The sequence below is a fragment of the Schistocerca nitens genome, chromosome 11, assembly GCF_023898315.1.
Source record: "Schistocerca nitens isolate TAMUIC-IGC-003100 chromosome 11, iqSchNite1.1, whole genome shotgun sequence".
NCBI lineage: Eukaryota > Metazoa > Arthropoda > Insecta > Orthoptera > Acrididae > Schistocerca > Schistocerca nitens.
The window spans coordinates 53,854,308-53,866,542 of NC_064624.1; the positions used below are offsets into that span (position 1 = coordinate 53,854,308).

Below are 12,235 nucleotides of genomic sequence, written 5' to 3' on the forward strand. Positions count from 1 at the left end.
CCATTGTAGTGACACACGTGGTGGCAAGACCGCAATAGAAGCAAAAGTACGAAATATCCCTCTTTCACAAAACTTCCTTATTCTCCAGTTATACTTCGTAGCGAAGTAAGTAGGCTGTAACTATTCTCTGTTATTCTCTTCATGTTCTTGTTTGCATCTCTATACTAACTGACATGTCTTTGTTATGTCTACCTACATGAATGCTGTCGTTAGGCCGTGCCAATGTTACTAGTAACACTGTATAATAATACAGTGTCAAGTTAATACTTCCTCTAGCAATGTTTTAATGTAAAGTGGTTTCACTTCTTCAGTTTTTAGATGGATCATTACCATTATCCTCTTTGATATTATTAAATGTTAATTTCTTTTGTACGATATGTCCTGTATTAATTCGTACTCCTCGTCTCTTAACTAAGTAATGTTGATTGTTGGCAGCCTCCTAACTGTGCGGAGTTATAATTGTTATTCCTTCTGTTAACTCTCTCACCTACCTGCTTAATAAATAGTTGTTGATGATGGTTCGACGATACTAGTTGCCTCTCTATGACATTGACATAACTTATGTACCAGAGTTTTGGTTACTGAATAAAATTAGAGTCCATTTGCACGTGTAGCATGTATAGAAAAGAAGGTAATTTCTTTAGTGTTGACAATGTGCATGAAGTTATTCAAAATATTTGTTGTATAGTGGTTAAGAATTCCATATTGAGAATCAGTGCTACTTGAGATGATGGAGATGCAGAAGGTGACATGCTCTTAAGGTTCCTGGGTGTTGACATTGCAGACATGGCTGGTTCTAACCGGTGCGAGAGCAGTGCTGGTAAGTGCGACTACAATCTGTCCCACTGGCAGGATGTCGAGTACTAAATAACTCCAGAAAAATTCTCTGTGAGAGGTGGGTTCAGTGATTATTTTATAGTACTAATGGTGACTTTCAGTATAACTCTTATACCTAATGTCATAGATACAGGCACAGATGATCTCCCAAGTAACTCTTTGCAGGTCATGGGTTCAATGCTAGTAGGAACTGTCTTTCCCAAATGAAGTAGCCAGCAGTTTTAGATTTTACTTGGATTATTACTCTGTTGAAAGTTACTTACGTGGTGTTCAATTGGAGCTTCTATCTCTCCTTTCTTTACAACTCCTGATTAGTATGTACATAAAACACACTAAATGATACTGTGACAACAGATTAAACATTAACTTCAGTAATAGCACCCTTAGTGAAGGTAAAAATGGTTTCATACAGGGTGTATGATGTTTCGTGTACTACTTGCTTTTGCTAACGTTTATCGTAGCCATTGTTGTATACTGCACGAGGTGACGACTTGGGACACACCAGAAATGCAGGGGTGTGTGCTTTCTTAGCCGTCGTTTCTCCTGCCTGTGGCTGGATACAAAACAGATGGCTGGGCTTGGTCCCAACTGGCGGTGTGGGGTGGTGGTGGAGAGCAGAAAAGGGCCTTTGTATGTGGAGGCTGGGTAGCTTTCCTTGTTGTGCACTGAGTTAAGTTCCTCTGGGCAGATACTAAACTTCTTCCAGGCTTACCTTGCTTATTTCACGACATTTATTCATGGAGGGCCTTCTTTTCAAAGGGCACAGATAACTCAATCATTAAAATTCACAGAACTGTCATTATTCATTTATTTTGTTCTTCTAAAATGTACATAACTGATAGGTGTTATATTTCTGCATGAACTGTGATGACGACTTGACTCTCTCAAATATCGTTTACTTGAAACTAGGGGCTAATAACTTCTGAGATTAACAGTGGGGTATGTAGTTAGAACTGTTATTCTTGGTCAGTATTAACTTGGTTTTTACTGTATTTTACTTTATTTGACGATGGCATTTCAAACTCTATCCTTTTGGCTGATGTGTTTCCCACACAGCGGTCACTTTACAGAATAAATATCAGAGCAAGGGTCGGCTTCCTTGACTCCATATAGATCTGTTTATTAACTGCGAGAGTGGCAATACAACATTGCTGAAGACCGATTTGAGACCGCAATGTCTCCTGTTTGGTGGATTAGGTGGTATTTACACAAAAATTTTGTTTACACACTGAAAATTCAAGTAAGTGACACAAATAGATATCTAGCCTACAGTGAAACTAGAAGAATCTGCAAGGCAATATTAGGCTGGTGAGTTTACTTTTATAACTATCTTCTTTGGGTGTATTGGTTACATTGTAACCATATGGTGGAAGGTGTGGAAGCATAGCTTGGGGGCTTACTCCACTGCGGCGAAGTTGAGTGGCCTGTGGGAAAGAGGGAGGGGAGTGAGGGGTACTGCGTCACAAGGCAGCAGGGGGAAGGGCAGAATCCTAATGGCCGCTCACTCGGCAGGGAGGGCAAGGCTTGCAGTCTGTAAACAAAGCTGCGTGTGGCTATCTTGCATGGCATTAACCAGTGACTTCCTCTTTTGCATTTGGTATACAGAAACACGTAGTGCAATGAAAACTTACCTTGTTGTTTCTCCAGCAGCATATTAAGAAACAATATAATAGCACTTAGGGAGGGCTCCTTTTACTTTTAAAGTATCATATTTGATGTTTAACATGAACATATGTATTATTGTTAATTGAAGACACTGTCTCTCTAGCCTGGTGTTTGGATTGTTTCTCTTTTTAACATTGTTGTTATGGGTCTCTGAGCTCTTAGTAAAAACATACACGTAATGTGGTGTACCCATTGTAAGTGGAAGGTTGACTCTGATCTTGTGCTAATGACAGTTATGAATACGTGTCACTAACATGCTTTTATGGCAAAGCTTTGACAGCTGTCCCTGTTCACCATTCACTAAATCAATGTGTGAGGTGTCATTTCATTCGACATATAAAAGATTAACTCATTCTGTGTGTTCAACTGACAAGGAGAACTTTCCCCCTTAATTCCCTTACTAAAGAGTGATTGTGTTTCCAGCTCTCTACCACTACAACAATATTACTGAAGACATTGAATGATGCAAGACAAAATGATAACAAAAAACTCCAGTCTCTTCCCATTAACATATGACATCCTAACTACTATTAGAAATGGTTGCCAATACTTATGACTAATTAAAAATAACATGCACCACCTTAAATGAATACATTCCAATGACAGTGGTTCCCATCAGTTCTCTTGCTTCACTAAAGACTTTTCAAATTAAGTACATGGCATGCCAGACCTAGTCCCTGAATTGTAAACTGTAGGGGTGTTTTGATCTTAGAGCATATTTGGGTCAAGCTATAGGCGGTCTCACTACTTTCTTGTCTTCTTGGCTAGGGCTACTTGTGTAGCAGGCTTTGCTTTACAGTCAAGCAGAGGTGGCTCGGAACCCTTATACAACTTTAACCTGTCAAAATGAACGATCACTGCTCGCTCTGCTAACTGAATTTCTGCATTTACCGGTGAATTAAGTAGCATGATAGGGTATGGACCTTCATACATAGGAGTAAATCTCTTCGCCATTCCCTTCTTAACTACTGGATTGCGTAACATCACTAAATCTTCTACCTTGTACGTGGGCATTTTTGCTCTCTCATTATTCCTGTTTAGCTGGTGAGCTGTAGCTTTTGCATTGTTTCCTTTTACTTTCTTCCAAATAGCTTTCAAACATCATGCCAAACCTTTCACATCCTTGGATCTAATCCCTGGGGGCAGTTTGTCAGTTTCAAAAGGTGAATTCATGGGTCAGCCATATATGGCCTCATAAGGGGAGTGTCCAGTGGCCTCATGAACACTGCTATTATATGCTGACGTGACATATTGAACGTACCTGTCCCAATGAGAATGATTTTTATTGACATAATAAGAAAGCATATGCGTAACGTGGCAGTAGACTCGCTCTAAGTGTCCGTTACCCTTATGGTGAAACAGGGTCGTTCTCCACATTTTGATTCGGAATAGTTGACAAACTTCTGTAAATAATGCTGACAAAGTTTGTGCTTTGATTTGTGAGTACAGCTTCAGGACTTCCATATGGTAACACCAAGTGGGTTACAAATGCTCAAGCTACAGTTTCTGCTGACACGTCCGGTATGGGAACAAGAATTAGGAATCAGGAAAAATGATCTATAATTGACAATATGTATTGGTTATTCTGTGGGCTCAAAGGGAAAGGGCCGACAATGTCTGCTGCTACTAAGGCCCAGGGGCAAGTGCTTCTGGCACTTGTTGCAAAGTTACCTTTTTTCGAGGTGCCAATGACCTCCTAATACAGGTTCAAATGGTTCAAATGGCTCTGAGCACTATGGGACTCAACTGCTGAGGTCATTAGTCCCCTAGAACTTAGAACTAGTTAAACCTAACTAACCTAAGGACATCACAAACATCCATGCCCGAGGCAGGATTCGAACCTGCGACCGTAGCGGTCTGGCGGTTCCAGACTGCAGCGCCTTCAACCGCACGGCCACTTCGGCCAGCTCCTAATACAGGGCAAACAAGTTTGTACGCGGGTGAGTCAAATAAAAACCTTAAATATTTTTTAAAATATTATTTATTGTGCAGAAGTGGTACAGATCTGTATCACTTTTCAACATGATCTCCCCCACACTCAATGCAAGTCCTCCAGTGCTTACAAAGTGCATATATTCCTTTAGAAAAAAATTCTTTTGGTAGACCACGCAACCACTCGTGCACTTCGTGGCATACTACTTCATCAGAACAGAACTTCTTTCCTCCCATTGCGTCTTTTTTGTCCCAAAAGAGTCAGCATAACCTTCCCTGCTGATGGTTCTTAATGTGGACTTCATGTTAACCTGCTGACGATCTAACATATCATTCTGGATGAGTGGGTCCACCAGAATGTCTGTCCTCAGCTGCCTCCGATTCTTGACATCTATCCAAAGAATTTTTCCACTTCTGCCTCTTATCCTTACAGGCTCGGTGGTTTTTACTGCCCACATTTGTGATTTTATGCAGACTGAATGGCACCTTTCACAGCTTCCTCGCGACTGATGGGTCGGCACATTGTCGAAACGATGAACTGCTTCACCTAACTGCACAGTTCATGTATGATAATTCACTGTCACCTGATAACGGTGCAGGAAGTCATTCCCTAGTATGACGTAGAAATTGCGTTTCTTTAGCCTCACTACTTCCATTTCCTGACTAACTACTCTCATTTATTTGAAGGTTCACCACACGTACTTGCAGGGATAATTATTTCTTCTCCAAGACCACCAATATGAAATTGACAAATTCTATCTATAAATAACACACTCACTTGTGCACCAGTTTCATTTAAAATCTTAACTAATTTGTTCCCGAGTATGCGACTTGCACTAATATGCTCCACCTCATTACTCTCTCCGGTCCTAATTGTGTGTATTATCCTAGTCAGGGGTGAGGGTGGGTGCCCCCCACTCGTTTTCCTGACCCACCTGCGTTGCGGCGGTGACTGCACATTTGACTAGAAAATAGTGATTTTGTTGGGCAAACATTACTGGGATGTCCAACGGTCTGGCAAATAGTGCAAAAAGGTGCGTGACAGCGCATTGCCATGTGCTTATGTCTCCCACACCGTTGACAACTTACTTCCCTTGCTAATACTGGTAATTGCTCTGGCGGACGCGGTGTGGCAGCGCAGAAGCGCAATACATCTTCATGTACTACTACCAAATGAACACCTTCAGAGGCGGGAGAGGCCGCTTCAACTTCTCCACCAATTAGTGGGTCAGTATCGCAAATAAACACATCAATAGCTGAAGCTTCTGCATCCGAACACGAAATCCTATTCTCACTTGCGTTTTCACCGAGCTTGTAGGTACGACAAGATATGGCTTGTAGGCGATCTGCAAAAGCATCAAAATCCTCGTTAGGCATCTGCTTAAGAATTTATAACTGATCTTGATAGTATACGATACCTCTGGTGTCGGAATAACGCATAATCAATCTGCGGACCGAAACTTCAAAAATCATGCATATCACACAATTTGTCCACTGTCTCTATGAACATTCTTGCTTCCCCTGTCAACTTCAATCTGACTACGTGACCAATAGATCATCTGGCCAGGCACAAGTACGACCCAAATCACGAATATTCTGTACAAATATAACCACATTTTCATTGGACTTTCCAGAAAGGGTGGAAATTAAAGAAGTAACAAGAAAATTCCTTACACTTGCCATGTTAGCTGAGGTTGTAGTAGTTTTATTAGTGACAGAATTAATATTAAGTGTCATGGGTTGTAGAGTTGTTACAGGTGGGGAGCTAGCCACAGGTAGAGTAGTTCATACGCTGGCTTCCAGCGTCTGCTTCAAGATGCAGTTTTGCTCGATTAACGCTTGGTTTTGTATGAATAATTAGTTCATTCTAGTATTGATGGCTTTGAGCAGATCTTGTGAGGCAGGTGCCTCACCCAGAGTATTCCGTTCCATTGCTTGAGTTCCCATCGGCATGTTTACAGAATCAAGGGGCTCAAGTGACCATGAAATTAACGTTACAAAAAAAAAAAAAAAAAAAAAAAAAAAAAAAAAAAAAAAAAAAAAAAAAAGGCCACAAAATAACCTAATCCAGCCGTCAACGGCACGCGACGTCGTTTGAAGCTTTGAAGCAATGCTGCGACTTGCGTTGAAGTTGAGTTGGCATGACGTGTTGGCGGCCGCGACATTGTGGTCAAGTGATGGATGGCAGGATTGTTGGCAGCTGTCATAGATGCAGGCTGGCTGCTACTGAACCCTCAGGCAGTGGCAGATGTGTTGGCGGCCGATGACGGCGGCTCACACGACACATGGCTGCACCCCCTTCACGCGGCGGCAGATGGCGCGATGACATCTGTCTTGCTTCGCTGTTATCTCTGACTCAGGCGGCCGCATCACTGCAACACATACCCTGTGTGTTTCTACTGACACAGCTATGTCTCGTGCGATGCAAATGTGGCAGGCACCTGACGCATTCTATACACGTAAAATACTCGGCACTAGACTCGCAATGAAGTGGAAGTGTCCCGCCATTGCTACGGCTCACTGTCCATAAAGAAGTACTAATGATGTTATAGCATGGGGCTACTGGCAAGATACTTTCACTGGAAGAATTTAAATTGGTGACGACGTCACTATGGGAAAGAATCCTAATTCTGACACCAGTTTGTGCAGGTAGGGCTTGGTTGGGAGTGGTCAAGACAGTGAGTGTTCCTTGGAATGAGGCCATTTATTAGTAGATAAACTAAAAATTCAAATTGGCAACAAGAGTGAGGCCTGGGGAGGCAAGGGTGAGCCAAGACATAGTGGTGGGGGAAACAGTTTGCCAAAAACTTACGTGACGTTAAAGAAAAGTGGTGGCTGCCATTCAGACAAGTCCGAATGGCGTGGCAGCTACAGAAACATAGTCCTTGGTGTCACAGCACTGAGCAGAGAAGATTACGTTAACGGCTACTGGGTGTGGGGCAGAGAGAGCATTCGGCCGACGGTCGGTAGGGTACATCCAGCATGGCCTTGCGGCTTCCTCCGTCCTGATTGGTCCGGAGCCGAGAAATCTGCAGGGGCAGCATGGAAAATTCTGAAGTGTGGCCTGCCCAGCTTCGGCTAAGCGGTGTTACCTCATCAGCACATGAGGGTGGCGCGTGATCGAGACTGCCCACCTCGGTGCTGCCTTGCTGCTACCACCTCTTGGGACAAGAAAATTATAGGCAGCTGAAGCTACTGGCTAATACTTGACCATAGGAAGAGAATGAAACAAAATAACAATAGAATCCCCTACTGTCTGGCTCAACCTTAAAATCTTGACAAGTTTACCAAGTTTTTGACCCAATTTCAATTTGAAATCCAAGCGGACACCAAGGAATTTTACATAGTACATTTCATTTAGCGTATGACCAGTAGTATATACTACTTCTAGCAGCAGGTCATTTCTGATTGCTTCAAATCATATAAAATGAGTTCTTGAAGGATAAGACTAACTGATAGGTTCAAACCAGTTGCAGGCCTCATTAGATTGAAGTGGGCCTTTGATTTATATGCCTGTGCCATCAGCAAACATGTAAAATAACCTGATGAGAAATTAATAAGATTGCTGAAATATCTGAGTGACAAATTATATGACCAGCCACTTTGTGAAGAACATTAATGGAGAAAGAGCCAGAATAAGAACAACTGGAATAGCAATAAAATGAGTTATAACTGGTGCCTTGCAGAGAACCAATAGGATCAAGTAGAATCAAGAAATTTAGCCAATTTGCCAGGCGGTGATCAACCAGAAAATATGGAATGAATCGACAGAGCAGCTGGAATTAAGTTACATAAAAACATTAACTTTGATAATAGTTAACTGCTGTTCAGAAAACTAGTAACAACGATATTAAGGGTAACATGCTGTACTGTAGAAAACTGGAAGTTTGTTGGTGGTGATCATGATCTGTTATTGAACTTATGTAATGTGATGAAGGAACACTTAAGTGATACTAAAACTGAAATGAATCTGAAGAGTAGGGAATTCTGTAACAAACTGAAGAAAGTGGACAATATTAGAAAACACAAAGATGGACCGAAAATAAAAGGGATGGAAAGTAACCAGAAATAAGAGTATCTGGATGGTGTGACACTGCATCGGAACCTGTATAAAAGAGCACTTATTAACAGTGATCTGCCTGAAGGATCGATCAGCTATAAGGGGCTGTAGACCTGACCTTGAAATTTGCTTCAGCTCACAGTACAGTATCTTTTTAGTGGTGGGAGTGTCAAAGGCTCCATGTGCCTCCCCTTTCAACAATTTTGGGTGAACTATGACACTACATGGGAACTGCAGTTAGTGTCCTAAACTGACATGTTTGTGAATACATGGATCAATTCTATCATCTGGATGCTTAAATGTGTTAAAAAGAATATTGATTTTTGTGATCAGTAAATGAAGAATCTGATCCTAAACACACCTGTGAAAAGTACCATAATGTTGCATGTGCATGCATTTAAATCGTATGATTCTTTTGTAAACAAAGGCTTTACTGCCATGTATTGAAGTAAAAATCTTACCCAAATTCTGCATATATTTATGACACAGTTATAGCCTTGTGAAAAGTGTTGATTTTAAACACCGTAAGGAATTGCTTATACACGTATAATTTCTTTTAGTAAAATATGGTAACATTAATTTGTCTTTATGTGTTGCATTTTCCATAAAATGCAATTTGCTTTCAACACTAACCTCTACCCTGGCAAAATATGGTGTGTGTGATGGTTTTTCATTCTTTTATTTACACATTGCTTTCCATAAATGATGTGGATGGATGTGGAATGAGCCAGACTGCTAATGTAAAGGCAGAAGCTCCCACAGCAATTTACTTATGTGAAGTATACTGACAACCATTTGTGTGAGACTAGTGCTCATCTACCCACACTGCGAATAGATTATTTTGCACATATGTGTATGTACATTAACTACTATGGAAAGTATCGCTGTTGCTCGTACTACATTACTCAGCTACTTATTTACCTAGTATCTCCATGTACATCGATACTCCGCCTAATGGTGTGTGACGGCATGTAGCCCGCACTGCTGCTGGCCACTTCCTGTCCCATTCCATTCATGAATAGAATGAAAGAAAAAGACTGTATGTGCCTCCAGAAGAGCCCTGATTTCTCATATTTTATCTTCGTGGTCTGTACATGCAATGTATGTTGGAGACAACAGAACTGTTTGGCAGTCAGCCTCAAATAGCAGTTCTTTAAATTTTCTGAATAATGTTACTCCATTTGAGTTCCTGAAGAATTTCCACAACACTTGTGTGTTGTTTAAACTTACCATTAACAAATCCAGCAGCCTGCCTCTCATTTGCTTCTCCAGCAAAGGATTAATACACGTTTACACAGGAATTATATCAGCTGTGTACTCATTGCCAAAGTTGAACCCAATTCAACTTAAAAACTGAATTTAAGTGGAATTTGCATCCCTGAGTCAAAATACTCTGATGAGCACAAGAGAGTGGCAAATAAGATAATACTGGACTGTGATTTTAGATACATTATACCTACTGGAAACTAAATATTCCTGTTCATCCACTCTACAACCAATCAAAACAGCAAAACCATGCCCTAATACTCTACACATAGAATATGAAGGGAACTGACCCAAATCACTGAATGTAAAAATGAAAAATATACTTATGCTTAATTACATAGTCATTCCACATGCATTCATCCAAATGACTCTGCAGAACTTTGTGTTCTCTCTCACCTCACCCCACACCTTACTGTTTGCAATATCATTCCTTTGTATAACACCTTATTCTGCAATTAGCTGTGTTCTTCTGGAACTGACTGAAGGTTTTAACTCTCGCATTTATCTGAACATAATACTGTCTGATACTCAACATGTTCTCTAATTAGTCACTGCATAGTCTGTCTGTGTTCTTTCACAGGACAGCAGCTCCCAACCCACATTTTTGCCATACACTTTTCCTTGCAATACCTGACAGTTCAAAAAGCTGATTCTCCCCATCTCAATAATCACATCTCCGAATCTGATTTTTTCATATCTTCACTATAGCTGAACAAATTTCTTTACATGTTAAAAATCAAGCATCAGCAGTCTCATCCCTTAATTGTACCACGTAACAAGTGAATGGCACAGCCATAACCAGCATTTAAAAAACACCAACAACATTTCTGAGACTGTCTTACATCTCTAAAACCATGTACAATTACAAAACAACCGCCACATTTGATTTTTCTATCACTGCCATATCAGCCCATCATGACATTTAGCTGTTGGAACCTTAATGCAAGACATGGGCTTTCATTTAGCAGCACATCTGTATCAGCCTACAATAGCACCAAAACTTCGGAGAAATTCAAACAACTGAGAATCACTCTTCAACAGCATGCAAGTGATAAAAATCAATGCAACTTCTTGATGTCAACATCTAATCTCATGACTTCCCTCACTAGGTGATGAGTCTCTTCTACTATTATCTTCCTCGCTAATGGTATCTTCACATACGATAGAAATTACAATCAAGAAAACCATAAAACACAGAAATAATAATATGCAATGAATGCACATCAAAATTAAGCCTGGCAAACAAATTTCCAATGCAGAAACAACACATCTGATGTAGGAACTAGTTTGGACAGGTTTTCAGAAAATATCCACAGTGGTCACTGTAAATCAGATACCTAGGAGAACAGCAACTAAAACTTATTCTAGCTTCTCATGCAATTACCTAATAAAATTCCCAGTTCCACAACTAATACAAAATCTTGCTGGCCATGTGCCAGCATCAAAATGATCAACCCTAGTTTTCTGTATCATTATTAAGCCCTAGCATTTTATGTTCCTGAGACCACAAAGACTGCATGTCACTCCAGCTGACAGAGCTAAAATGTTCACTGCAGAACTGCATGTGCTACTCAGGATCACTGTTATGATCACACATCCTATTTGTAGATTTGCTCTGGTCACTAATCTAAACTGTGTACTTTCAGTGTAACAAGTGGGGTACACGTCAGTGATTTCAGTGGAAACCATGATATGGTTTTCCAGGCCACACAATCGGCAGCACACTATTCTGCACACTTGCATTGGGAGCAAGACTCCATGCAGCAGACACTATGCACCTCTGACCATGGTGCCACGGAGCCATTTTGTAAAACCTCTGATCTCTGGCTGCATATGAAGGCCAGTATGGCCTTTTCTATTTTCACAATAAGTGGTCACCAACTACAATCCAGCCACTTTGACAACTACAGGTATACCCTAGGACACGCTACAGTTTGTTGTTTTGGCCGAGCTCTTCATTTGCAACCTCTGACTACTATGCATGGCGATCTCGTTTCTTTGAAACCTTTCTTGTAGAACACTACTACTATTTCACTTACTGTCCTGTCTACAAGTGATGCCAACGGATCCTTTTAATTTGTTTAAAATTGCATAATATGAGTCTCTGTGACATCAAGTCTTGGCCTGTTAGCTGTGAATCAGCTACACTCCTTTACATATTGTGTGAGCTGTCCCTAGCATGATAGTTTGGTTCCTTGATCTGTATGCTTCTATAATCAATAGACATTCCAGCGTCTGAAGAAGCCAACATTCCAGCGTCTGAAGAAGCCAACAGTCCAGTGTCTGAAGAAGCCAACATTCCAGTGTCTGAAGAATCTTTTACAGCCATAGCAAGCTTGTTAAAGAGAACTGAGATCAAGAGTGCACGAGTACCCGAACTTCTGCAGTTGTATGTTTAATGTTCCCCAATCTTCATCTAATTTTATTCCTGTGACATGTTTTCAATGTGAGCATCTCTTTCCGTCAGCAAGATTA

At 40.8% G+C, this 12,235-nt stretch overlaps 1 protein-coding gene across 7 annotated transcripts in view; it reads right to left on the reverse strand.

The window, feature by feature from the left end:
• Positions 1–12,235, reverse strand: part of LOC126213228 (zinc finger protein 99-like) — a 112,472-nt gene that overhangs the window by 65,635 nt on the left and 34,602 nt on the right. Inside the window, exon 3 of one of the 7 annotated variants that reach the window (XR_007541109.1) lies at positions 6,491–6,806. The exons of the other annotated variants lie outside the window; for them this stretch is intronic. The gene's annotated coding sequence lies outside the window, so the exon portion shown is untranslated. Of the gene's footprint in view, positions 1–6,490; positions 6,807–12,235 lie in introns of those variants that run through there. 7 annotated transcript variants of the gene reach the window in all.